We start from the raw sequence: 27,236 nt of genomic DNA, 5'->3' as shown, positions 1-27,236 counted from the left end.
AAGCGCTGGTATTGTTGAATTCAATGGGTGCAAAAACGTATGGCTTACTACAAAACCTAGTAACCCCAGAGAAGCCAGTAGAAAAGGATTTTGAAAACATAGTGTCAATCCTACAGGACCACTTAAACCCCACACCGCTGCTGATAGCAGAAAGATTTAAGTTTCACAAAAGGAACCAGCATAAAGATGAAAGTAATGCTGAGTATTTAACAGAACTGTGCAAGCTAGCGAAACACTGCCAGTTTGGAACGGGACTAGCAGATACTTTAAGGGACAAGTTTGTGTGTGGGCTTCAAAGTGAAGGAACCCAGAAATGGCTTCTATCAGAAAAGGATCTTACGCTGGAAAAGGCTTTCAGCATTGCAGTATCACACGAAGCAGCAGCACGAGGCGCGGCAGAGATACAACGGAGACCGCAAGAATATGGCACAAATGAAATGTCATACAGAACAGTGAAATGCTATCGCTGCGGCAGAACAACACACGACCATAAGGATTGCTGGTTCAAGGACAAAGTGTGCAGACAGTGTGGAAAAGTAGGACACATAGCAAGAGTCTGCAGGTCGGGAAAGAAAACCAGCAGCAAGAAATCTCCACAGGAGAAGTACAAGAAGGTACATAAGGTGACGGAGAGTAGTTCAGACGAACAGAAAAGTGATACAGACTCCAGAAGCAAGGAGCTGGGTTGTCTGAAACTACATAAGGTGATCAAAACGGAGGATCACCAAACTATCTGGGTCACGCTCAAGATAGCAGGAGTCCAAGTGAAAATGGAATTGGACACAGGATCAGCCCTAACAGTCATAAACCGAAGGGACTACAAGTGGCTATTCTCACATATACCCTTGAGAGATACAAAGATTGTCTTGAAGACGTACACGGGGCAAAAAGTCTACCCCAAAGGAAAAATAAGGGTGAACATTATATATAACGGCAAGGAAACACCAAAACTGGACCTATATGTATTGCCAGATGGAGGACCACCACTACTAGGACGTGAATGGATCCAGAAGATACAGCTAGATTGGCATTCCATACAAGCACTGACTGTAGATGCCAAAAAGGATGACGACGTCACACCTGGACGACTGTCAAAAATGCTAACTGACGCACAAGAAGTGTTCCAGCAGGGACTCGGAACACTAAAAGGCATAACAGCGACGATCAAAATAGAGGAAAATGCAAGCCCAAAGTTTTTTAAGGCCAGACCGGTATCTTATGCGATCCGCCCAGCCGTCGAAGCAGAGCTGGAAGGTTTGGAACGTTCAGGAGCACTGTCCAAAATGGACTGGAGCGAGTGGGCTACACCCATCGTTCCTGTAATGAAGAGGTCGTTGAGTAATATGCCTGGGGAACCAAAGAAGGTTCGCATCTGTGGGGACTTTAAGGTGACAGTGAACCCAGTCCTTCGCACTGTACAATATCCGCTTCCGCGGATTGAAGATATTTTCGCCTCGCTATCTGGAGGGAAACGCTTCACTAAGATTGATCTGGCCCAGGCGTACCTGCAAATGGAGGTAGAAGAAGCCTCGAAACAGTACCTCACGATCAACATTCATAAAGGTCTCTACCAATATAACCGGCTGGTGTTCGGGGTAGCATCAGCTCCGGCTATTTGGCAAAGGGCAATGGATCAAGTCCTGCAAGGGATTCCAGGGACCCAGTGTTATTTGGACGACATCCTGGTCACAGGCGAAAATGACAGTGATCACCTCGCCAACCTGGAGCAGGTGCTCACTAGATTGAAGGAATATGGGATCCGAGCTAATCGCCACAAATGCGAGTTTTTCCAGAAGCAGATCTCGTATTGTGGCCACGTTATTGATAAAAAGGATTTACATAAGTCCCCTGAAAAGATTGAGGCAGTAGTCAAGGCTCCAGCACTGGAAAATGTGTCACAACTGAGGTCGTTCCTCGGGCTGGTGAACTACTACCATAAGTTCTTGTCGAATTTGTCTACCATACTACACCCACTGAACACCCTACTGCAAACGGGGGTACCATGGAAGTGGAGTGACAAATGTAAACAAGCTTTCCAGAAGAGCAAAGCATTGATCACATCAAAAGAGGTGTTGGCTCATTTCAACCCAGCACTACCAATTCGGTTGGCATGTGATGCATCACCCTATGACATTGGAGCGGTGCTGTCGCACAAATTCCCGGACGGCTCGGAGAGGCCAGTAGCCTTTGCGTCTCGGTCACTAACCTCAGCCGAGCGTAACTACGCCCAGATTGACAGGGAGGCCCTCAGCCTAGTGTGGGGAGTGAAAAAGTTCAATCACTATCTGCACGGGCAGAAGTTCACCTTGCTGACTGACCACCAGCCACTTGTCTCCATCTTTAATTCAAAGAAGGGCGTCCCGGTGATGACTGCGCAACGGCTACAAAGATGGTCCCTTTTTCTAGGGGCGCACCAATATGAAATCGAGTATAAGAGCACGAAACAGCATGGAAACGCTGATGGGCTATCACGCCTGCCACTGCCTACTACGGAGGAAGCACCAGCAGTGGATCCTGTCGAAATATTTCATTCGACTGTAATTGAATGCTTGCCAGTAACTAACGCTGGTATAGAGAAGGAGACCCGAAATGACCCGACACTGTCTCAGGTATATGATTTGATGGTGAAGGGATGTCCAGCACATGGCGACTCACTGTTGCCAGCATTCTCATCCAGAAGAGAACAGCTGTCAGTATGCCAGGGGACCTTGATGTGTGGATCCCGAGTGGTAATTCCACCCAAGTTAAGGGAGAGAGTGCTCAATGAGCTTCACGAAGGTCATCTGGGAGGGGTGAAAATGAAAAGCCTTGCTAGGGCTTATGTGTGGTGGCCGGGGATCGATCAGCAAATCGAGGACCTGACAAAGAGCTGCTCAGGATGCCAGAAGGTCCAAAATGCACCACCACATGCCCCTCTACAGCCATGGGAGTGGCCCTCATCTCCATGGCAACGGGTGCATATTGATTTTGCTGGTCCATTCATGGACTCAATGTTTTTAATAGCCGTGGATGCGCACTCGAAATGGCCTGAGGTGATCAAAATGTCCTCCACCACCACGGAGAAAACTATTGCAGTCCTACGGACCATTTTTGCCAGGAACGGCTTGCCAGAGCAGATTTGCTCTGATAACGGACCACAGTTTCTGTCCGAAGAGTTTCGAAGATTTATGAAAAGGAATGGGGTAAGGCATTACACATCCGCCCCATATCATCCAGCCACAAATGGATTGGCTGAGAGGTTCGTACAAACCTTTAAAAAAGCAGTAAGGGCCATGTGCGATGACGACATTCCACTGCAGCATAAGGTGGACAATTTCCTGTTAGCCTACAGAAATGCGACACATGCAGTCACCAACCAGGCCCCGGCCATGATGTTCTTTAACCGAAGGTTGAGATCTCGTCTGGATTTGCTCAGACCAAATGTACGAAGAGATGTTGAGAATAAGCAATTCCAGCACACCAATGAGAAGCCGACAAGGAGCTTCAATGTAGGGCAACCAGTCTTGGCCCGCGACTACTGAACAGAGAAATGGCAACCAGGAACGATATGCACACGGCAGGGGCCACTAATGTACACAGTGGATGTTGGGGAGAACATTGTGAGATGCCATGCTGACCAGATCCTAGAGTCACAGGAACGAGTCAACCCCATGTCTCGCCCATACGTACCTGGTGATGAACCCGACGTACAGGTAGCATCTACCCCAGAAACAGTAGCATCGGAAGCGGATGAACCAACGACGACAGGGGGCCAGAATCGCCTCCGCACCAAGAGCAAGACACTCGGGAAAGGCGCTATCCAGAAAGGATCAGGAAGCCTCCCCAAAGACTGAATTTATAAATAGACTATTTTCAGCTAATGTTGCATGTTAAAAGTGTTAATTGTAATTAGTTTGATATTTAATTGTTAAATGAGTGTTATGGACTGTTAATCTAAAAGGGGAGGAATTGTAATGTATGTACCTTTAAGGGGAGAACGACTTTTTACAGCTCCTGTATACTGTAGTACCGGTAGTGACCACACCTGTATATAAACCCTGAGTAGTAATCTGTACAGTTAGTTCTAGAGTAACCCTCATTCAGTAAACACCTGTTGAATCGTTCCCTGCAGTCTGGTTGTCTAATTATTGAAGGACACAACATCAAGATACATGGATCTAACAGGTGTGAGGCTCCAACCTTCCACAGGTGTGGTTAAGCCTTCTAAAAGTTGCCCCAGACCTGAGACCACTAAGTCCTGCCACCTGCAAATGATGGCTGATCAAATCTCCTCTTTAATGGTTGACCTGCAGTTGATAGTCAGCAATTCAATAGTGCTCTCGCCAGATTTCACATTCGTGTTTCCCACCAGGCATGTTTCACATGGGAAAAGGGTTAAAATCACAAGGGCCTTTTAAAATAGGATTATAGAGGCCATTTAGTGGTTGTTAAGGGCCTTAACGACCAGTCCCGCCTGATGGATGCGGGATGGAGTTGGGACCATTAGACACGCCTGAGTTAAAATTGCTCGGAGTCGGGAACCAGGCGGGGGGGGGGGTCCCGCACGCACGCCAGTTTTTGCGATTTTAACCCCCCACACACCTCCAATCCCGCCTCAACGGCTCAATGAAAATCCTGCCCGTTATCTATTGAACAACATTTGCTAGGTCCTCTAAAGTGAGTTTTTTTTCCTTGCCTTTATCACTCAAAGAAGCTCTCAGTTTAAGCTTAGTTGAGTGAGTGTTTCTTATTCACCTGATTAAAAACTAACTTTGTGTAGAACAGGTTTGTTATTGCTCACTTGCGTCTTGTTGCAATTACTTTTATTTTTCTTATGTAGGTATTTGGAGATTTAGCAGAGAAAGGCTTTATGATTTGGATATTTTGTGAAAGGAATGGCAGTGATGCTTGGTCTGCAAGAATCAGGCCTAGTCTACAGGGGTCAGGTCTGATCAGGTCAGGTCAAGGTGACCTTGATTGGATGTTGCTGCCTGGGCAAGCAATCAGGCAAGCACATGAAGGTTCAAATTTAATTGCATGAAATCAGTTTTGATTTGTTTGAAAGCTTAATCAGTACAGCAGCAGAACACACAAGAGTCCAAATTAAATGCATTTTACTTGGAAATAATTAAATCACGTACATGTGTCAATGCCAAGTTTATAGGTGTGACCACCACCTCAAATTCCCGAACCATAATGAATTGCATTGGGTCATTTCAGATTAATACACAAATGCTCAAGTTTTAATCAATTTGAGTTGACCTACCCCTTTGATAAATGACAGTGGGTAAACAATGTCTTCCTCTTGTGTAAGTATCATGTCGCTTGATAAATGTTGTATAGGTTAGTGGCTGATAAGAGGGCAAACCTTCCACTTTTTAAGGCCCTATGTGATAAATTTCTGAGGGCCCCTTTAACCTTGGATAGCAAAAATAGCATTCATTTTGTTGCAAGAATATTTTGCCAATAAAATCTGAGGGCATGAAGTTCAATAGATGCAAAAACCTAATATGTTTAGCTTAAATCCCCCCTTTCCACTATTTACTGACATTAACCACTTTAAAATAAATGGATTAATACCTCTACTAAAATAGCAGACATTTGATATGTAGTATCTGATGGCCTAAGATTTTGGAATAACCAGCTTTAATTTTCCTGTTATTGCTGCAATGAAAATTTGCATTTCAAGGCTATATAATTCCCAAAGTGCAACATGATTATAAATGCCTGACTGCTTCACTATATCTACAAACTCGTAATGATAACTACAAAAAATTAAATATGATAAATTAATATGTTTACGCATCACAGCAAAATGCTATTATCATAAAGCAACCACTTTAAAATAATTCCTCAATGGTAATGAAAGTCATTGAACCGAGAAAGAAGAATGAACTTCAATTTTTATAGTGTCTCTCATATCCTCAGCATATCCCAAGTGTTTTATAATCAATGAATTTCTATTTTTTCTTTCAAGTGCAGTTATTGTTGTTTTGTAGGCAAACATGCAATTTGCACTTAGCTCTCACAAACAGCAAATCTGTTTTGTCGGTGTTGCTTAAGGGATGAATGTTGGCCAGGATACCAGGAGAACTCTCTGTTCTTTGAATAGTGCCATGGGGTCTTTTACGTCCACCTGAATAAGCACATGGGGCCTCGGTTTAATATATCTTCTGAACAACAGCAATTCTGACAGGGCATCATTCCCTCTGTAAACTGCCAGCCTAGATTATACGCTCCAGTTCTGGAGTGGGCTTCAACCAACACCTTTTTGATTTAGATGCCAGCAACTGAGCCAAGCTGATGCAGAAATACAGTTATAGAAACAAAATCAGTGATTATACTTGTTTTTAATCATACCGGGTTAAAGCGCCCCATTGCTATTTGGAGACAGAGAGCAGGTCTCCCCAAAAGCTTACCAGCCCATCAAAGACTGTGTTTACTGATTATTACTTCTGCTTTGTTCTATCACTTGCTACCACATTTTCACCAGACTCAGGAAGTTAGAATACAAGGGGACAGTTAGAATTTATTTATTTTAAATTAGCGTGACCTGCTGAAGTAGAGAAGCTTAACGTATTTATACTGCTGCCATCTTTGATGGTGTTAGGTAGGAAATGCCAGGATTTTAACCTAGCAATGATAAAGGGGTTGTGATTTGCATGCAAGTCAGGGTAGTGTGTAACCTGCATGGGAACTTGGCATTCTGGGTGTTCCCATTATCTTACTGCACTTGTTCTTCTTGGTGCTTTAGCACTTGGTGCTGCTGCAGTGCATCCTGTTGATAATACAGACTGAAGCCACAGTGTGGCAGTAGTGGAGGGAATGGATATAGAGTACAGTGGCGAGGGCACTGATCAAACAAATTGCTCTGTCCTAGCTGGCATCAAGCTTCTTGAGTATTATTGCGACTGCACCCATCCAGGCAAGTGGGGATTATTCCATCACACTCCTAAATTGAGCATTGTAGATGGTGGAGAGGTTTTGAGGAGTCAGGAGGTGAGCCACTCATCACACAGTAACCAGCCTCTGTCCTGTTCCTATAACTACAGTGTTGAAATTGTTGGTTCAGTTAAGCTTTTTGTCAGTGGCGATCCCTGACGTGTTGATGTTGTGGGCCTACACCATAGCGCTACTGTTGAAGGTGGAAAGATGGTTTGGGTTTCTCTTGGAGATGCTTTTATGGCACTTATGTGGCGTGAATATGACCTGCCACTTGTCAGCCCAAACCTGAATGTTGTCCAAGTCCTGCTGTACCTAACATAGGCTGCTTCATTATTGGAATTGTGAATTATTGGAGCTGAATACTGTGGAATTGTCAGTGAACATCCTGATTCCTGATCTTATGATGGAGGAAGGTCATTGATGAAGCAACTGAAGGTGATTGGGTTGAAGATACTGCCCCGAGGAACGCCTACAGTGGTCTTCTAGGGCTGCAATGGCTGGCCTCCGCCAACCACAACCATCTTCCTGTGTGTTAGATGTGACTGCAGCCTCTGGAGAACTTTCCCTTTGGCCCTCAATTTTTGCTAGGGCTCTTTGGTGCCATAATCAGGATGGTGCAGAATCTGGAAGGAGCCTGACCAAACTCATCCGCTTGGCACTTTTGGCTGAAGACATAAGTACATCAGGCTTATATCTTGCATGCATGTCCTGGGCTCCACCATGATTGAGGATGGGAATATTCGTGGAACCTTCTTCCTCCTGTTAGCTTACACTAAGAAAACCAAAAACATCTGAGCACATGGTGTAGGATTTGTTTAATTGCTTCCTTTTTTGCTCTGTTTTGCTGTCTCAGAATGTTTTTTCTCCCTTTTCCTTTTGCTGGTTTCTGTCTCCTGTGCATCATCTCTGAGCACAAGTGCAGGCAGGGGTTCTGCACCAAGATGTGATCAAGGGTGCCCTGGGATTACCGATTTTCTCATCTTGCCTGGAAGTGTCTAGCATTTGGTCTCTATAATGGAGATCAGGAGATCAGAGATCACCATGTAACTACAGACGTGAACCTGCATCCCACTATTCCATGGCACATTAAAAGGAAAAACTACTTCCACAGCCTTAATTAAAACCAAACCCCACCTGTCTTTCTGCTTCAACAAATTCAGGTTTCTAAGCCCAAGTCAGCATGAAGGCACAAATTATTCTCTTTGTACATTCACATTCGATGTCGGCCTCCATTATTTAAAGCCTGCATCTTACGCTCACATCTGGCATTCTTGTTTGATCTGTGAGTTTGTTAATAAATGGTATCTCACCTCCCATTACTAAACCTAGCCAAAAGAGTGATCCTCCATCTTTGGAAGAAGCTTGTGCCACCTTCAATTAATGAATCATCTACCATAGCTATAGAACAATATGGCCAACTGTGAAGTATTAATTGGAGGAGTCATGGGGAGAGCCAGATGCCTGCCCAAATTGGCAAACTTTATTGGATTGTTATTATAGTCAGTGTTAACTTTAGAACTGGCCCCAGCTGGAAAAAAAACCATTTGCAACCTTTGTGCCACCAGATTGGATTTCTTCAATATTTGTGGTTCTCTGCCTGTGGATGGCACACTTTTCTAGCCAATTGAAGGTTTAGAATTGTGAGAGGATTTGTGCCCACTATTATTTTCTTTAAGAAGTTATTCTGTTTTCCTTTTGGAAGTCTAACAAAGTCATATCAGAAATATAAATAGAAATTGCTGGAAATACTCCACAGGTCAAGCATCTGTGGAGAGAAATGTCAGATATTGATACAAGCTGTATAATTGATGCTATAGTCAGAGAAAGTACAGCATCTGTGTGATATATTACTTGTGTGAAAATTAGACTTTTAATGGTGGAAGTACCTAATCAATAACTATACTCAATTTACATATTCACACAAAGTCTACTGGTATCCCAGGAAACCACAACAACAGGAAGAGGAGGAGGCAGTTCAGAAATAGCAGTAGTCTGGAAGCTAGACTATTCACCTTGGGAAATCAAACTGTGACAGTAAAATCCATATAAATGACAAATTATTAGGTGGTTCCTACTAATTGATTGTTTTGTGTCTCAAGGACCATAAATCACTATAAAAAAAACCTTGCATAGGTGTCTAGTATCTGGGGCCATTTTTTGGCCACTTAAGTTGTAGAGAGTTTTATGCAATTCAACCAGCAATGATTCCAAGCAGAAAAACTAGTGTAGTCTGGTAGAGAGCAGTACCATATATAGTCAGAACATTGTAGCACCTCTTGTATTAAGTCTAGTTCTTGCAATTCTTTTAAGCCCTTTGTAATAAAGTTTAAGTTTCCACAAATTACAATTGCTTTAAACAGTAACTATGACCATTTGTTTCTCTCTGGTAGGTAGGTTACATGAATTGAGTTTGGGGCAGTCTTGCCCCAGTTCCCGGTTAGCGCAAGTCCATAATACAAATATACCTGTATAATTTACCTCCGATTGGCATTCTCACTTGTGAAGACAGTGTGTGAACAATTATAGTTAATTTGATTTAGAAAGTGTTGATGTTTCATATTGTTTTAAACATGCAAGTTAAGAGACATTTCCTTAACAGTCAGTGTCTGACAATATTTCAATTACCCAACAGGATTGAAGCAAAGAGACAGCAAAAGATGGAATTCTATTAAATATGTTGAGCTGGTGAATGCTTCTGTACATTGTCTTTTTAAAACCGTAACAAGGTTTATCTTATATTAAAACAAGTTCAAAGAAGAACATTGCTTTATTGACTTTCCATCACCTAATGTCTACTTTTGATTTACCTCATTTTCTTTTCAAACTTGGTGGTGGATTGTACTATGGCCCTGACTTTTAAAAAGCCTGTTTGATCATGGGGAGCATCATAGCTGAACCAAGTTCATCCATACACATGCACTCCCCCATAGAATAGTACTGTAATAGGGAGTAGGGACATTGGCTGCTTTTCTCTTCTCTAGCCTTAAGACACTAAAGCCAATTATAGTGCATGCATCATTGCCCCAACTGAGATCAGCAGGCTTGAATTAATTCTTCTTTTAAATGAATAGCCTAGATTCTGATTAGTATTAATGGGATTATTAAGCAATGTCAGTTTAATTTGTTGTGTGAGCTTTCCAGCAGCAAACTCCAATTTGGCAAATTAGCTGCCTTGATGATGCCATCACATCACACCAACTAATTGCATATACATGCGTGCCTTGTTAGCAGTGTGATCAATGCTAATAAAACATTGTTATTGGAATCAACTCAAACAAATGTTGTGTACTGTCTTGAGGGATGACATCAGGCTTCAATGAGTTTAGGCCTTGAAATTTTTTGAAAAGACTTCTTCAGTCTTGTTAAATATTGTTGCAGCTGTAAATCAGTCCTGGTCCCTGCAGCATTCTGTGACTGTCAGCTTCTGTCCCTCAATGGCAGATTGTGATAAGAACGTTTCTGACTGCTTATTAAAGATTTATACAGTAACTTGAGCATTATTTGGATCTAAGCTAAATTTGAAACTTACAAGGGCTGAGGATAAATAATATGTGGTTGGATTTTATGAGGCTAATCTGGTAAGATGCTGATGGTAGTAGCAAAGTAAATCTGCTCAATTAACATTTATTGATACCTTGAAACACAAGTGGCTGTGAACTCGGATAAATAACAAAGGGACAGCTTATACCTGAATTGTATAATGTGTAAACTAACTTTCGATAATTTAAACTCTGACCCTTCATAGTTTGCTTAATGATGAGGAGCCAATTTCATGGAAAATATATTTTATGTGGGCTCCTAAAGATGAATGTTGAATTCATCACTAATAGGTAAATTCCATAGGCTGGCTCTTCCCCATTTGAAGAAATTAAAGTATGGTCCTTCTCCTGAACTGCTTTTTCATAATAAATGCTTTGTTTAATTGATTTTAAAATGTACAAACCAGTATAGATACACAAACTCATTAATAAGATTAAGAATACCACATCTTAGAAATTTGGGGTGAGAGCAGGAAACAGACCATCATTTTGAACACATGTTTCAGTGTAAGCTATCTGTATGCCTTCACTTTTTGTGCAATAGAAGAGCGCTTAAATAAAGGGGCAGTTTATCCTTATGTTTTGCATGCAACATTCCTGAGATTGCAACAGCTCGCCATATACATTTATGCCATCCCTTCTTTGCCTCATTGGTAGTACATATGTAAATATGGAGATATTTTTTGACACTCCACCTGAGACTGGGGTGACTGCATTTTATCAATGGGCTACCTCCATCCATGCAGCTTGCACCTCAGCTTTCAAAAGATGGGGGGCTTCTGCTCCAAAGAGGATTACACTTCTTTGTTGCACCTCCTGCAGTAGGCCCTCCAAGGTGTCTACTGTATTTAAGATGTTTGCACCTGTTATGTATTGTGTGTTCTCCTCCCACCTGTGGTGGCGCTGTCACAGCAGATAAATGGTTGGGTGTTCTCTTGGTTAAGTTTAGCTCTCTTTGTTCGGAACTCTCCAGAACTTCCCTTTTCCCTTCGAATAAAGCACTTCATGTTTGAATCTCTGAGTTCTGAGATCTAATTGTGTCTAGGTAAAAAGGAACCGACACAACAAAGTGGCGACGAGGAGTGGATGAATCTGCGTACATTACGGGTGCAGTGAGTAAACAGAAATTTAAATTTGAAACGCGAGATGGCTACTATATTAGGAAACATCGGTGATTTTGATGAAAATGTGGAGCAATGGAGCGCTTATACGGAACGTTTTGACTATTTTGTCTTGGCGAATGCGGTGGCAAACGAAAAGGTCATGCCTACCTTTTTGAGTGTAATGGGGCCGAAGACATTCAATTTACTTCGCAGCCTTGTGCAGCCAGATAAGCCAGGAACTAAAACATATAAGCAACTAGTGGAAATTCTTGGAGCACATTTTTCACCAAAACCTCTGGTTATTGCTGAGAGATTTAGATTTCACAAACGGAATCAAGAGGATGGGGAATCAGTGACGATGTTTATTGCTGCTTTAAAAAGGTTGTCGGAACACTGCCAATTCAAGGAGGTGCTGAATGACACCATTAGAGACAGACTTGTGTGTGGTCTGCAAAATGCAGCCACACAGAAGCGCCTTCTGTGGTAAACCACTTTTATCGTTCACTATCGTTACACTATAGTTATCACTGTTGTATTGTTATCACTGTTCTCACTGTTGTATCACTATACGAGGTCGCCTCTTGTCGCGCTGTTATACCTGGGCTGACCACCTCCGACTCCGCCCATGGCTCCACCTACCTGCCCAGGTATAAAGGTAGTCGACTGGCTGGTATTCCTCCTTGTTGGACCCGATCACCCATGAGGGTGGGCTCTGTTATTTAGTCAATAAAAACCTTTAGTTACGTTCCTAACTCGTCGCTTTTTATTGGACGAATTGATAGGTATATCAATTTTATTGACTAAATTTTAAAGATGTCTACTACTGGCCAGCCAGAAGCCCTCCCAGAAGCACAGCCACAGCAGCTTTCAGACACCGGGCTACACCAGCCACACCAGCCGGCTTGGCTGCAAGCCCTCAAACCACCGTACCTGGATCTAAACCCACAGGCAGCAAACTCAGCCCTCAACTTCAAACACTGGCTGGACTGCTTCGAATCCTACCTGGAAGAATCCGGCGTCCCTCAGAGATCCAAACTAAGAGTTCTGAACGCCCAAGCGAGCCCAAGAGTATACGCACTCATCCAGGACACGACTACATACGAGGCCGCTATCAACCTACTGAAACAGCAGTACCGGAGCCCGGTAAATTACATGTACACCAGGCACCTCCTGAGATCCCGCCCGCAACAGCCAGGAGAGTCTGTAGCTGAATTTTTACGGGCGCTAAGAGCACTCGGCAGGAACTGTGACTTTAAAGCGGTGACGGCTGTTGAAAATACGGAAGATAATATCCGCGATGCCTTTGTGAAAGGCCTACGGTCCGACTACTCACGGCAAAGACTGCTTGAAGCTAAAGACCTCGACCTGGACAAAGCTGAAGCCCTCGCTCTCTCCCTAGAGGTGGCCCATCAGGACCAGGAGGCGTTTTCCAGGTACTGCTCGCGACCCTGGGACTCGGGCCCGACCCCTACCGCAATACCCTTCGCAGCGCCGCCCCCGGGACCTACCTCAGCGTCGGCGTCCCGGACCCGACCGGGACCGCCACCCCCGGTACCGGCTCCGACATCGGGCACCCGCGATCGGGCCGCCGGCTGCTTCTTTTGCGGCCAGGAGAAGCACCCAAGGTCGCGCTGCCCAGCCAGGAACTCTACCTGCTCAACCTGCAGGAAGAAAGGCCACTTCTCTAAGGCCTGCAGGAGCGGATCTTCAGAGGCCAGCAGTGCCTCATGCGAACTGTGGGGGCGGCCATCTTCTTTCAAGGCAACTGAGGCCAGCATCCCCACACGTGAGTCATGGGGGCGGCCATCTTTGATCAAGGCAACCGACCCCAATAGTGCCTCATGTGAGTTATGGGGGCAGCCATCTTCTCCGCCATTTTGTCCTACCTCGTGGGAGACGCCATTTTACCCACCACGCCCGACAGCCACTGGGCCCCCGGACCCGACGACCGCCTCGCCCGCAGACGACAACGACTCGCTTACCTACACACTAGCCTCCGTCACTCTGGATCAAGCCCGCCCACACCACCTGTCCAAGTCGATGATGGACTTCAAAGTAAACGGCCACGCCACGACCTGCCTGTTCGACAGCGGAAGCACGGAGAGCTTCATCCACCCAGACACGGTGAGCCACTACTCCCTCCCTGTCCTGCCAATGCGCAACCGAATCTCGATGGCATCGAGGTCCCACGCCACGGACATTAGCGGCTACTGTGTTGTGACCTTGTCGGTTAAGGGTACGGAGTATAAAAAATTTTAACTCCTCGTCCTCCCCCAGCTCTGCGCTGCCGTCCTACTAGGGCTGGACTTCCAATCCCACCTCCAAAGTGTAACCCTAGCATACGGTGGACCCCTCCCCCCACTCACAGTCGACAACCAGCGAATGTTAAACCGCCCACCGCGTAACACCTGCAGCCTATCCACCCTCAAGGTGCCGCCACCTTCCCTGTTCGCTAACCTCACCCCCGACTGCAAACCCGTCGCTACCAAGAGCAGGCGGTACAGCGCTGGGGACAGAGCCTTCATTAGCTCTGAGGTGCGGCGCCTCCTGAAAGAGGGCATTATCGAGGGGAGCAACAGCCCCTGGCGTGCCCAGGTCGTGGTCGTTAAGACCGGCGATAAAAATCGCCTGGTCATCGACTACAGCCAGACCATAAACAGATACACCCAGCTGGACGCATACCCCCTTCCCCGCATATCTGACATGGTCAATCAGATTGCACAATACCGCGTATTCTCGACCATCGACCTTAAGTCGGCCTACCACCAACTCCCTATCCACCCCGAGGACCGCCAGTACACCGCCTTCGAGGCGAATGGGCGCCTATACCACTTCCTTAGGGTCCCCTTCGGTGTCACCAACGGGGTCTCGGTCTTCCAAAGGGAGATGGACCGGATGGTTGACCAGAACGGACTGCAGGCCACATTCCCCTATCTAGATAACGTCACCATCTGCGGCCGCGACCGGCAGGACCATGGCGTGAATCTGGAGAAATTCCTCCGTACGGCCCAACGGCTGAACCTCACCTACAATAAGGAGAAATGTGTGTTTAACACCTCGCGCCTTGCCATCCTTGGCTGTGTAGTAGAGAACAGACTCATCGGCCCCGACCCCGAAAGAATGCGCCCCCTCATGGAGCTACCCCTCCCCCACTGCCCTAAGGCACTTAAGAGAACCCTGGGGCTCTTCGCCTACTATGCCCAATGGGTGCCCAATTATGCGGACAAAGCCAGACCCCTCATGAAGTCCACATCCTTCCCCCTCACGGAGGAAGCGTGCGCGGCCTTCTCCCTCATCAAGGGAGACATAGCCAAGGCCACAATGCACGCAGTGGATGAGTCCATCCCCTTCCAAGTGGAGAGCGATGCATCCGACTTCGCCCTAGCCGCTACCCTTAACCAGGAGGGGAGGCCGGTGGCCTTCTTCTCAAGGACACTACAGGGCCCCGAGATCCGACACTCGTCGGGCGAGAAGGAAGCCCAGGCAATTGTGGAGGCGGTACGGCGCTGGAGGCATTACCTGGCAGGCAAACGATTTACCCTCCTCACCGACCAACGTTCGGTTGCTTTCATGTTTAATAACAAGCTGAGGGGCAAAATCAAGAATGACAAGATCTTGAGGTGGAGAATCGAGCTATCCACCTACGATTATGATATCTTGTACCGGCCAGGTAAGCTGAACGAACCCCCTGATGCTCTTTCACGAATTACATGCGCCAGCGCGCATATTGATAGAGTTCAGACCCTCCACAACGACCTCTGCCACCCCGGGGTCACCAGACTTTACCATTTCATTAAGGCCCGCAACCTGACCTACTCCATCGAGGAGGTCAGGACCATGACCAGGAACTGCCAGACCTGCGCCGAGTGCAAACCGCACTTCTATAGGCCGGACAGAGCAAGCCTGATCAAGGCCACCCGCCCCTTCGAGCGCCTGAGCATCGACTTTAAGGGGCCTCTACCGTCATCTGACCGCAATGTGTACTGCCTCAACATCGTTGATGAGTACTCCCGTTTCCCTTTTGCCTTCCCCTGCCCAGACATGACCAGTACCACGGTCATCAAGTGCCTGAACGACCTCTTCGCCTTGTTCGGGTTCCCGAACTATATACATAGTGACCGGGGCTCCTCCTTCATGAGCGAGGAACTCCGTCAGTTCCTACTAGCGAGAGGTATTGCAGCAAGTAGGACCACCAGCTACAACCCCCGAGGGAACGGCCAGGTGGAAAGAGAGAACGCGACGGTATGGAAGGCCGTCCTCTTAGCCTTAAAGTCTAAGGGCCTCCCAACCTCCCGCTGGCAGGAAGTCCTCCCGACAGCGCTGCACTCCATCCGGTCACTACTTTGCACTGCCGTTAACGCCACCCCCCATGAACGAATGTTTGTTTTCCCCAGGAAGTCGACTACGGGAACCACTCTACCAACCTGGCTGACCTCTCCGGGGCCCGTCTTGCTGCGAAAGCACGTGAGGGCCCATAAAACGGACCCCCTGGTTGAGAGGGTGAACCTCCTGCACGCCAACCCCCAGTACGCCTACGTGGCTTACCCAGACGGGCGGGAGGACACTGTCTCCTTACGAGACCTCGCACCCTCGGGCACTCTGGAGACACCACCTTTACCACCCCCCACCACCCCCCCCAATTCCAGCCCAGGTAGACGGCATGCCGGAACCCCACGAGCCTTCGCCGACCACGCAGACACCAGCATTAACACCGGATAATGCAGCACTGCCGCTGCGACGATCGGAGAGGCTTACGAGGCCTCCGGACAGACTGACATACCAGAACTGGTAGTACACTTCACCCCGCCGGACTCAAATCTAAACAAGGGGTGAATGTGGTAAACCACTTTTATCGTTCACTATCGTTACACTATAGTTATCACTGTTGTATTGTTCTCACTGTTCTCACTGTTGTATCACTATACGAGGTCGCCTCTTGTCGCGCTGTTATACCTGGGCTGACCACCTCCGACTCCGCCCATGGCTCCACCTACCTGCCCAGGTATAAAGGTAGTCGACTGGCTGGTATTCCTCCTTGTTGGACCCGATCACCCACGAGGGTGGGCTCTGTTATTTAGTCAATAAAAACCTTTAGTTACGTTCCTAACTCGTCGCTTTTTATTGGACGAATTGATAGGTATATCACCTTCTTACTGAGGACAACCTTACTCTTGAAAAGGCCATTGAAGTTAGTGTCTCCATGGAGATGGCGGAAAAGGAGGCTCACCAGTTGAGTTCAACAGGGAGAGTTCACAAGGTGTCGTCTGAGCCTAAAGGTGTGCGGAACGGCACATATTACCATTGTGGGAAAACGGGCCATCACGCTAATGACTGCTGGTGTACGGAGCTGGAATACCAAAATTGTGGCAAAAAGGGTCACATTGAACGCGCCTGTAGAGGTAAAAAAAGAACAGACAGAGCTGGGAAGCATGAAAGCAAAATGTCTGTATTTGGACAAGAGAGGAAAAAGAGTGTTCATTCAGTGCAGTATGATGGAACAAGCAAAACAGAGGGGAGCGACACCTCTGAGGAGGAAGAGGTGCACATACTGATGATTGCAGGTGGTTCAAATGGCTACTGGGTGTCACCACTGGTGGAGGGACAATCAGTGCGGATGGAGGTGGACACAGGCGCAGCTGTGTCCCTTGTTTCAGACACTGTCTACAACAAAATTCTAAAGCATCTTACCCTTCAGCCAACAAACATTGTGCTAAAGATGTATACCGGCGAACCTGTGGCCATGAGAGGCGCCATTGAGGTGACAGTTAAATTGAACGGACAGACTGCGAAACTGCCACTATATGTGGTAAAGGGAAATTACCCATCGCTACTGGGACGTGCGTGGCTAGAGAAAATCACGCTGGACTGGCCTGCAGTCCGCATGATGTCAAAAGGGGAGTCAGGTCTGACTGCAGTGTTAAACAAACATGCAGAACTCTTCAATGGGGAACTTGGGAGCATGAAAAAGATCAGCGTGAGACTGGACATTAAACCTGACAGCAAGCCGAAGTTTCACAAAGCTCGACCTGTACCCTATGCAATTAGGCCAAAAGTTGAGACTAACTTGGTGGCCTTAGTCGAGAATGGAGTCCTGGAGCCTGTGAGCGTGAGCAAATGGGCCACACCCATTGTTCCTGTCCTGAAAAAGGATGGATCTGTTCGAATCTGCGGGGATTTTAAAGTGACTATTAACCCGGTGCTGTCTGCGGAACAGAACCCTCTTCCCCTCATTGATGATCTTTTTACGGGCCTGGCCGGAGGGAAAAAGTTCAGCAAAATAGACTTATGCCAGGCTTATCTACAAATGCATGTCGATGGCAAATCAAAGGAGCTGCTGACAATTGTGACACACAAGGGGTTATACAGGTACTGCCGCCTTCCGTTTGGAATTACGTCGGCCCCTGCTCTATTCCAAAGGGCAATGGATCAGATTTTGAGTGGACTGCCAGGAGTCCAGTGCTACCTGGACGACATCCTTGTCACTGGGACAAATGAGGAGGATCATCTTCTGAACTTGGATGCGACACTACAACGACTGAAAGAGTACGGACTCAGAGTTCGTAAAGACAAATGTGAATTCTTTCAGTCTTCACTTGAGTACCTGGGGCATGTGATTGACGCTACTGGCCTGCATAAGGCGCCGTCAAAGGTCAAGGCGATCGTGGAGGCCCCAGCACCCCAGAATGTGAGCCAGTTACGTTCATTTCTGGGGCTACTTAACTACTATGGGAAGTTTATTCCAGACTTAGCAACATTGCTGAAGCCGTTACATCAGTTGCTATGTCAAGGCAAAACATGGAAATGGACTGAACTGTGCAACGAAGCTTTCGCCCAAGCAAAGAAAGCATTGCTGAAATCGGAGGTCCTGACACACTTCGACCCAAAGCTACCCATGCAGCTAGCATGTGATGCATCACCATATGGTGTGGGAGCAGTCATATCCCACATCATGCCTTCGGGTGAAGAGAAACCTATCGCCTTCGCTTCACGCACCTTGAACAAGGCCGAGAGTAACTATGCGCAGATCGAGTGCGAGGCCTTGGGAATAATTTTTGGAATTCGAAAATTTCATCAGTACCTGTTTGGGAGAAGGTTCACACTCCTGACGGACCACCATCCATTGACTTCAATCTTCGGGCCCCACACCGGAATTCCGTCTCTCGCTGCAAGCAGGATGCAAAGGTGGGCTTTACTGTTGTCAGGACACACATACGACATCAAATATCGCAAATCAAACTTGCACGGCAACGCAGACGGTCTCTCAAGGCTACCCTTGCCTGTTACTCCCCCAGAGCCTCGTCAGATAGACATCTTCTACTTTAGACAAGTGGAGGGAGCACCTGTCACTGCAGTTCAGGTGCGAAGGTACACCCGCAACGATCCAGTCCTGTCTGAGGTAATGGACGATGTCATTCGAGGGAGAGCTATAGGAGATTCTCCTAGTTTGAAGCCTTACGTTTCAAAAAGAAATGAGCTCTCCGTCCAGGCAGGTTGTCTTCTTTGGGGATGCCGTGTCATCATTCCGCCACCTCTGAGGGAACCTATACTGCAACAACTTCATACAGGCCACAGTGGGATGGTTCGGATGAAGGAAATGGCAAGAAGCTACTTCTGGTGGCCAGGTCTCGATGGGAATATTGAGGAGAAAGCCAAAACATGTTCCCCATGTCAAAGGGTCCAGAATGTTCCACAGCTGGCAACCCTACACCCCTGGGATTGGCCTGCAGAAGTGTGGCAGCGAGTACATGTGGACTTCGTCGGTCCTTTCGAAGAGAAGATGTTTATGGTGGTTGTGGATGCTCGTAGCAAGTGGCCGGAGGTCGCTGTGATGAGGTACCCGTTATTTAGCCAATAAAATTGATATACCTATCAATTCATCCAATGAAAAGCGACGAGTTAAGATAGTAACTATAGGTTTTTATTGGCTAAATAACAGAGCCCACCCTCGTGGGTGATCGGGTCCAACAAGGAGGAATACCAGCCAGTCGACCACCTTTATACCTGGGCAAGCAGGCGGAGTCATGGGCGGAGTCAGCTGTGGTCAGCCCAGGTATAACAGCGTGACAAGAGGTGACCTTGTGTAGTGATACAACAGTGTAAACAGTGATAACCATAGTGTAACGATATAAACAGTGATAACCATAGTGTAACGATAGTGAACAATAAAAGTGGTTTACCACACTACCACGGCAAAGAAAACAATTGAGAAATTTGGTGAGATGTTCAGCCGTTATGGCTCACCGGAACAACTCGTAAGTGACAACGGTCCACAATTTGTATCACAGGAGTTTGCAACCTTCCTGCATGTGAATGGTGTCCAACACATCAGGTCTGTGCCCTATCATCCCTCTACTAACGGCCAGGCAGAAAGGTTCGTGCAAACTTTGAAGCACGCCTTGAAGGCATCGCAAGGTTAGGGCTCAATCCACCAACGTCTGAACAGCTTCCTGTTGTCCTACAGGAATGAGCCACATGCCACAACCAAAACTTCCCCCGCTTCACTCATGATGAAGAGGCAGTTGCGGACAAGTTTTGACTTACTCAAACCTCCAAGGGCAGAGCAGGTTGTCCATCATCAACAACAAGCTCAAGTTGAAAAGAGAGAGAAAAGAGCCAAGGAGAGACGGTTTCATCCGGGAGAGCACGTCCTAGCTCGAAACTACAACACTGGACTGAAATGGGTTCCTGCTACGGTGATCGTGCAGACGGGCCCTGTGTCTTACACGGCTGAGACTGCTGAGGACGTTGTCTGGAGAAGACACACAGATCAACTGTTGCTAGGAGCAGAGGCAGCCACAGAGGCTCCAACGGCTGGTTGGCCTGAACTGTTTCCGGATGATACCGCAAACCAGCATCCTTTGTCACAGTGCTCTTCTCCAACGCAGGAAGTCAAAGAGACTGTTCCACCTGTGCAAACTCCTGACTTTCGGCTGACACAGGCACCTTCTCCATCTAGGCCTGTGTCAATACCTACTGCTGTGGAAGCCAGCGATGACCGCCAGTATCCTGTCAGAGAGCGGCGGCCTCCAAGACGCTTGGATCTGTAGGCTTAGTGACTTACCCACAAGACTGGGGCAGAATAAACCCCAGGGTAAAGTCAGGGGTTGAGGCAGTCTACCTCTACCCTAGGTTAGTTGAGTGCATTGAAAGTAACTTACCTGTTGAGGAATAATGTGGACCTTCCATTTAAGAGGGGAGGAACATGTTATGTATTGTGTTCTCCTCCCACCTGTGGTGGCGCTGTCACAGCAGATAAATGGTTGGGTGTTCTCTTGGTTAAGTTTAGCTCTCTTTGTTCGGAACTCTCCAGAACTTCCCTTTTCCCTTCGAATAAAGCACTTCATGTTTGAATCTCTGAGCTCTGAGTTCTAATTGTGTCTCGGTAAAAAGGTACCGACACAACAGCACCTCAGGCCTTATTCCATACATTTGATCAGTCAAATGTTTGCACAACAATCACCAACTTTTCTGTGAACAAACAGCAATTTTGGTACAGCATAAACTCCTCTTATTAATGCCAAGCAGCAGCCCTTTAAGAGCTGCTGCTATATAGCTGAATTTCTTGCTCTTCCAGCCAATGGTGCTGTTATCCAGGCTTCCTTTAGTCTATTTATCCTATGCCATGGAGGGAATAAGAACATAAGAAATAGGAGCAGGAGTAGGCCATACAGCCCCTCGAGCCTGCTCCGCCATGCAATAAGATCATGACTGATGATCAACCTCAACTACACTTCCCCACCCGATCTCCACATCCCTTGATTTCCCTAGAGTCCAAAAATCTATCTATCTCATCCTTGAATATACTCAAAGACTCAGCATTCACAGCCCTCTGGGGCAAAGAATTCCAAAGCCTTGAAAAATTTGCTTAGGCCAGATTTCCTCACTCCCAGCACAAGTAATCCTGCACTATGGACAACTGTAGCCCCAATTTTATTTTATTAAAATCTAACAGCTGAACCATCAAAGATGTTTTACTCTAGTCAAAATTCTACTGTGCATTGTTTCAGATCTTGACAGATGTGAGACTGCAAAGAAACATGACAGGCTAGTTGTGCCTATGCCTTGCAAGGACTTGTCTTTGATCTTGGTGTTAAAATCTATTTTTGGAGATTTCAAAGTTGTGCAAGAAATGAGGGTTTTCCCTGAGGGCTTCAATTTCCTGTTTTTGGCTGATTATTTCCACATTAAGATGACTTAGAGGGATTCCATGGGAAGCCATTACCTACTTAACATTTCATCAGATTCAGATATGAGATTATGGAAAGAACTACAAAAACTTTAGACTATATTACTTTTTAGAACAGTTTAAGTATTGTCTACTACTGTCAGGTATTGTATTACAAATTACTTGTGGTATAATCTTTTCTGTGTAATTATCTCATTTGTAAATAAATTTGACGATTAGTTTCAGCCTCAGTCATATGGTCTGATATTTGACACTCTCTTGAAGTGGAACTTTATAGGCAGCTCATGATATCTCCTGTGCAAAATACCATGGTTAAAGGGTAATTGTTAGCCCGGTGACACACTCTCCCTTTAATGCCATGCACAATGTTGCAAGTTTCAGTTGATGTGACGTATGGATCTGCTTATCAAAAATTGTTTTTTTGTTGCTGTAAACAGAAGAGTGTGAGACTACATCTGTAGAAATAGATTAAAGACAAAAATGCCTCTGTGGTCCCATGCAGTTTTATTTAATTAAAAATAACAAAATCTTATTTATTGGGAACAAATTTGGGGGGGTGGGGGTAGGTACAATTCACAGAAATTGCTCATTTCAAAGCAACAAGTTCACATTAGCAAATCATTAATTACACGAGAGGAATTTCACCCCGTTATGACCTACAAGAGGTGTTTTTCTTTTAAAAAGATGCATCTATTAAGTGTTTAGGAAACCTGATGCATGATAAGTACCTGTTTCTCCTTGTGTGTCCTGCAATTAATTAATTTTTTTGGTGTTTTGATTTGGATTAGCTCTTTATGTGGGTTAAATTCATCTCTGCTCATTAGGGTTTTGGCAGTTATGCTCAACTGCAGTAAATGTAAACCTAAAAGTTCTGTGTTGCCGTTGTACTGCTGGAAGGTCAGTGGAGCAGCTTTTGCCTGTTGCTGACTCCATACCAAATCTTCAAGGTGGGGCCATTTAAATCATAGAGGAGGGTGCCCACGCCAGGAGTGGCACAACAGGAGCACTCATCTACATTGCCTATGGATACTTGGAGAGGGGGGGCAAAGGCCTGAATAGGGCCAAAGAAAATGGTATAAAATATTTCTGTAGTCTGTTGAGAGAACAAATGGGCCAATGAGCAATGGTAATTGATTACAACAACAACAACTTGTATTTATATAGCGCCTTTAACGTAGTAAACCATCCCAAGGCGCTTCACAGGCGTGTTATAAGACAAGAAATTGACACCGAGCCACATAAGAAATTAGGGAAGATGACGAAAAGCTTGGTCAAAGAGGTAGGTTTTAAGGAGCATCTTAAAGGAGGAAAGAGAAGTAGCGAGGTGGAGAGATTTAGTTAGGGAATTCTAGAGCTTAGGGCCTAGGCAACAGAAGGCACGGCTACCGATGGTTGAGCGATTATGATCAGGGATGCTCAAGAGGGCAGAATTGGAGGAGCGCAGATATCTCAGGGGGGTTGTGGGGCTGAAGGAGATTACAGAGATAGGGAAGGGCTTGAAAACAAGGCTGAGAATTTTGAAATCGAGGCATTGCTTAACTGGGAGCCAATGCAGGTCAGCAAGCACAGGGGTGATGGATGAACAGGACTTGGTCTGAGTTAGGACATGGGCAGCCAAGTTTTGGATGATCTCAAGTTTATGTAGGGTAGAATGTGGGAAGCCAGCCAGGAGTGCGTTGGAATAGTCAAGTCAAGAGCTAACAAAGGCATGGATGAGGGTTTCAGCAGCAGATGAGCTGATGCAGGGGCGGAGATGGGCAATGTTATGGAGGTGGAAATAGGCGGCCTTAGTTAAGCCATGGATATGTGGTCGGAAGCTTATTTCAGGGTCAAATATGACACCACGTTTGCGAACAGTCTGATGCTAGGGAGAGGGATGGAGTCAGTGGCTAGGGAATGGAGTTTGTGGCAGGGCTCTTGCCAATATTTATCCTTGTCTTGGCCAATATTTATCCCTCAATCAACAACACTAAAACAGATTATCTGGTCATTATCACATTGCTGTGTGTGGGAGCTTGCTGTGTGCAAATTGGAGCCTATTGATGGGAGATGTGGTGATTTGGGTTAGAATTTCAGCAGGTATGTGTATAGTATCTGAAAGATTGGCCTTTGGTGCAAGTAGAGGGGCTGTCAGGCACTTTTAATGTATGAGTTGGGGTTAGACAATAACTGCCTCTTGTTCTTTTGGAGAGTTGCTTTTTCTGTGGTGTTCCACCTCTAAACTCCTCTTTCTTTGGTTTGGAGGACAACAGTACCCAGCTACAAATATGACGGTCTGGATTTTCATTGGGCCATGGAGTCGGGATTGGAGGCATGTGGGGGTTCAAAATCCCGAAATCAGGGGGTCCCAACCCCATCCCGCCCCCAACCTGCTTCCATGCCAGTTTCAAAGGAGGTAGGTGCCCGCCCCGCGCTGGGAGCTGCCTCCCTGAGGCGGGAAGGGGATTAGTGCCAATTAACTGCCTGTTAACAGGCAGTTTTTAGCTTAATCCCTATTTTCATTGTTGAAATGTGGGATTCCCGACGGCTCCAAACCACGCCAAGTTAGCGAGGTGGGCCGTCGGGGTGAAGGGCTTGGAGGGGTCGAGATGTCCGGTGTTCAGGTGAGTGATGGGTTCTTGAGTGCCGAGGTAAGTGTGTTTGGTCTGTGTAAAGTGTTTAAAGAAGTTCTACTAACCTTTACTTACCTTTACAGCCTTCCTTCCTTCGGGTCTCGGGAGTCCCTCATCTCACCGGCACAGAAAGCCGAATGGCTACCAGCTGTCAAAATCTGCAGCCTCTGCTTTCTGTTCCGGGGAGATCTCTAAATCATCCTGAGAGGAAGGAATTAACTTGGAGTACAGATTGTCAGTGTTTGACAGCTTCAAACAGCTGTGAAACGCTGATATTTCATCTGTCAAAAGGTCTTGACAGATGAAATTTCAATCTGTGACGTCACCTGTTGCCAGGTGACCCTTAATTGGCCTGCTGAGCCCGCTGGGTGGGCTCAACAAGATCAATCAAGTCTAAATCACATGGGTTGGCTAGAACTCGATGGAGGTGGGACTACAATCCCGAAAGTTGTAGTCCCGCCTCCTACCCGCCTCCTCAATGAAAATCCAGCCCAACATGTCTAATCTGCTCCCCAATGGACACTTCTGCTATTATCCATCAACAACTTGCATTTATATAGCGCCTTTAACATAGTAAAACGTCGCAAGGCACTTCACAGGAGCGTTATCAACAAAATTTGACACCGAGCCACATAAGAAGGTATTAGGACAGTTGACCAAAAGCTTGGTCAAAAAGGTAGGCTTTACGAAATGTCTTAAAGAAGGAGTGAGATGGAGAGGGAATTCCGAAGCTTAGGACCTAGGCAGCTGAATGCACAGCCACCAATGGTACAGCGATTAAAATCGGGGATGCGCAAGATGCCAGAATTAGAGGAACGCAGAGATCACGGAGGGTTATAGGGCTGGAGGAGGTAGGAAGGGGTGAGGCCATGGAGAGATTTGAAAACAAGGATGAGAATTTTAAAATCGACATCCTGGACTGGGAGCCAATGTAGGTCAGCGTGACTTAACTGCTGAAACAGCGGGGGGGGGGGGGGGGCGGGAGGGGGGAAACCACAACAGGAAACACCAGTCCAATAAACAAAAGAGTACAGGAGCTCTAATTATAGATGCATTGTTATTGGGGTTGTCTACTTTATTTTTGTAAGTCACTCATGGTCTAATTATAAATACATTGTTAGGGGTTCTCTATCAACAAGAACAAACCCTCGCTTCCCATCATGCTTGCATCAGGGAAGTCATTTTCTGATTTTGCTTTATGTGGGAACGTGTATCAGAAATGATCATTTCAAACTAATGGCTGCAAAATCATGCACAGTACATACCCAAATTTTCACTTAGCACTACTACCGGGTGAGGTTCTGCACTAGCAATGTGTAATTGGAAAATTAGCTCTTGTGCTTTCTCTCTCTCTCTCTTAAACTGCACCATGTGCCTGAGGTCTGCCACTGCAGAGAGCAAAGTGCAGTCACCAATACCTGAGATTGTGGGCTGCCTCTGACTGTGAACCACATTCTCCTTACCAGGAGGGAACTCTAACAATGCATGCTTAGCTGCATCTGTAAAGCCCCAGCCCTGCAGTGGTTATTTTTTTGTGTTTGGGGAGAGCATCATTTGCTTTCTAATATCAGTAAAGAGACTCTAGTAAGTTTAAAGTGACCAGGAGGTCCAAAGGCTCGCACACGTTCTTTCTAAATCTGGCTTCACACCGTGCTGACAGATTACGTAATGGGGTCTTGAACCACTTGGCTTTTGTGCATTTTACAGGCAGATTGTAACCACAGTCATGCTGCCACTTTTGCAATAAACTGTGCTGAGACCAGCAAATGAAGTGAGCTTGGGTCTCCGTCTATGTTTGACTGTGCCTGCACCATGTCCTGAATCCTGGAGACAGGGCTATTTAAATATTGGTGTAGAACCAGTGGGATTAGGGAGCAGCATCTAGTCACTCTGTCAGGGAATGAATGCAGGGTGGACTAGTTGAAGTTTTAAAACACTCAAATTTGCTTCAAAATTGCTCCTTTGCTAGTTCAATGTTCAAATGGCAACTGATCTCTCTAAGATCAATTGCTATTTGGATACGGTACAATTGGATCCATGTACCAGTGCTGTACAGGGAGTGGAACTGGTGTGATTTCTCCAGGGAAACTCTAAAACTGGCCAGCCCCAGGTAACATCACAATTGGGGCTGGGGGCTGGAGGAGGCACCTGCTGCCTCCTCTATCAGAATGTGATTTTCAACCAGAAAGTGGCAGAAATCTGATAGAAATGATTCTGCCCTAAATACTTCACCATCTGCAGATTTCTGACCCCCCCCCCCCAACTGCCTCGGCCACAAAACCTTTGGAGATGAGAGTTATACTCTTGTCACTATTTATTTCCCTTCCTATTCATGGGCTCTATTCTTCCATCTTATTTTTGGTTCCGTGTTACCTTTTTTTCTCTCCTTTTTTCTTGAATTTCAACAGTAAGCTATTTTATAATACGGCATCAGCTATTGGTGGAGTGCGCCATATAAATCTCTCCCCCACCTCCCCTCCGCCACCCCACCATCTTTGATTGGGAAAAACTTGCAATTCATAGGCTCTCTGGTTGGCTTAATGGTTAAATGCACTTCCAAGAATGGTACTGATCATATAAACCACAAAGGTCCAAGTTTCACTTCCCAGTCTGTACTGAATTTTCTGATCTTGGACAGGTCAGAAATAGATGCACAACAATTGTTTGTCATGACTCAAGCTCAGATGAGGAAGAAAAATCAAGTATTCCTGTTCCTGATTGCTATCCATTGGACCCTGGTGACCCTGAAGTTCTGATGAGGTCCCTGGTTGGATGTCGAGCTGAACAGGGCCAGAATTTGGAATGGAACCTGGATCTGCTAGGTGCCTGGTTAGAAGGGAGTGGGAAAGACTTCTGCCTACTCCTTTCCCCC

Source organism: Somniosus microcephalus, chromosome 1 (genome assembly GCF_052327205.1).
Source record: "Somniosus microcephalus isolate GS21.2 chromosome 1, FLI_Smic_1.0, whole genome shotgun sequence".
NCBI classification, from domain to species: Eukaryota; Metazoa; Chordata; class Chondrichthyes; order Squaliformes; family Somniosidae; genus Somniosus; species Somniosus microcephalus.
Note: the sequence above shows the minus strand (reverse complement) of the source record.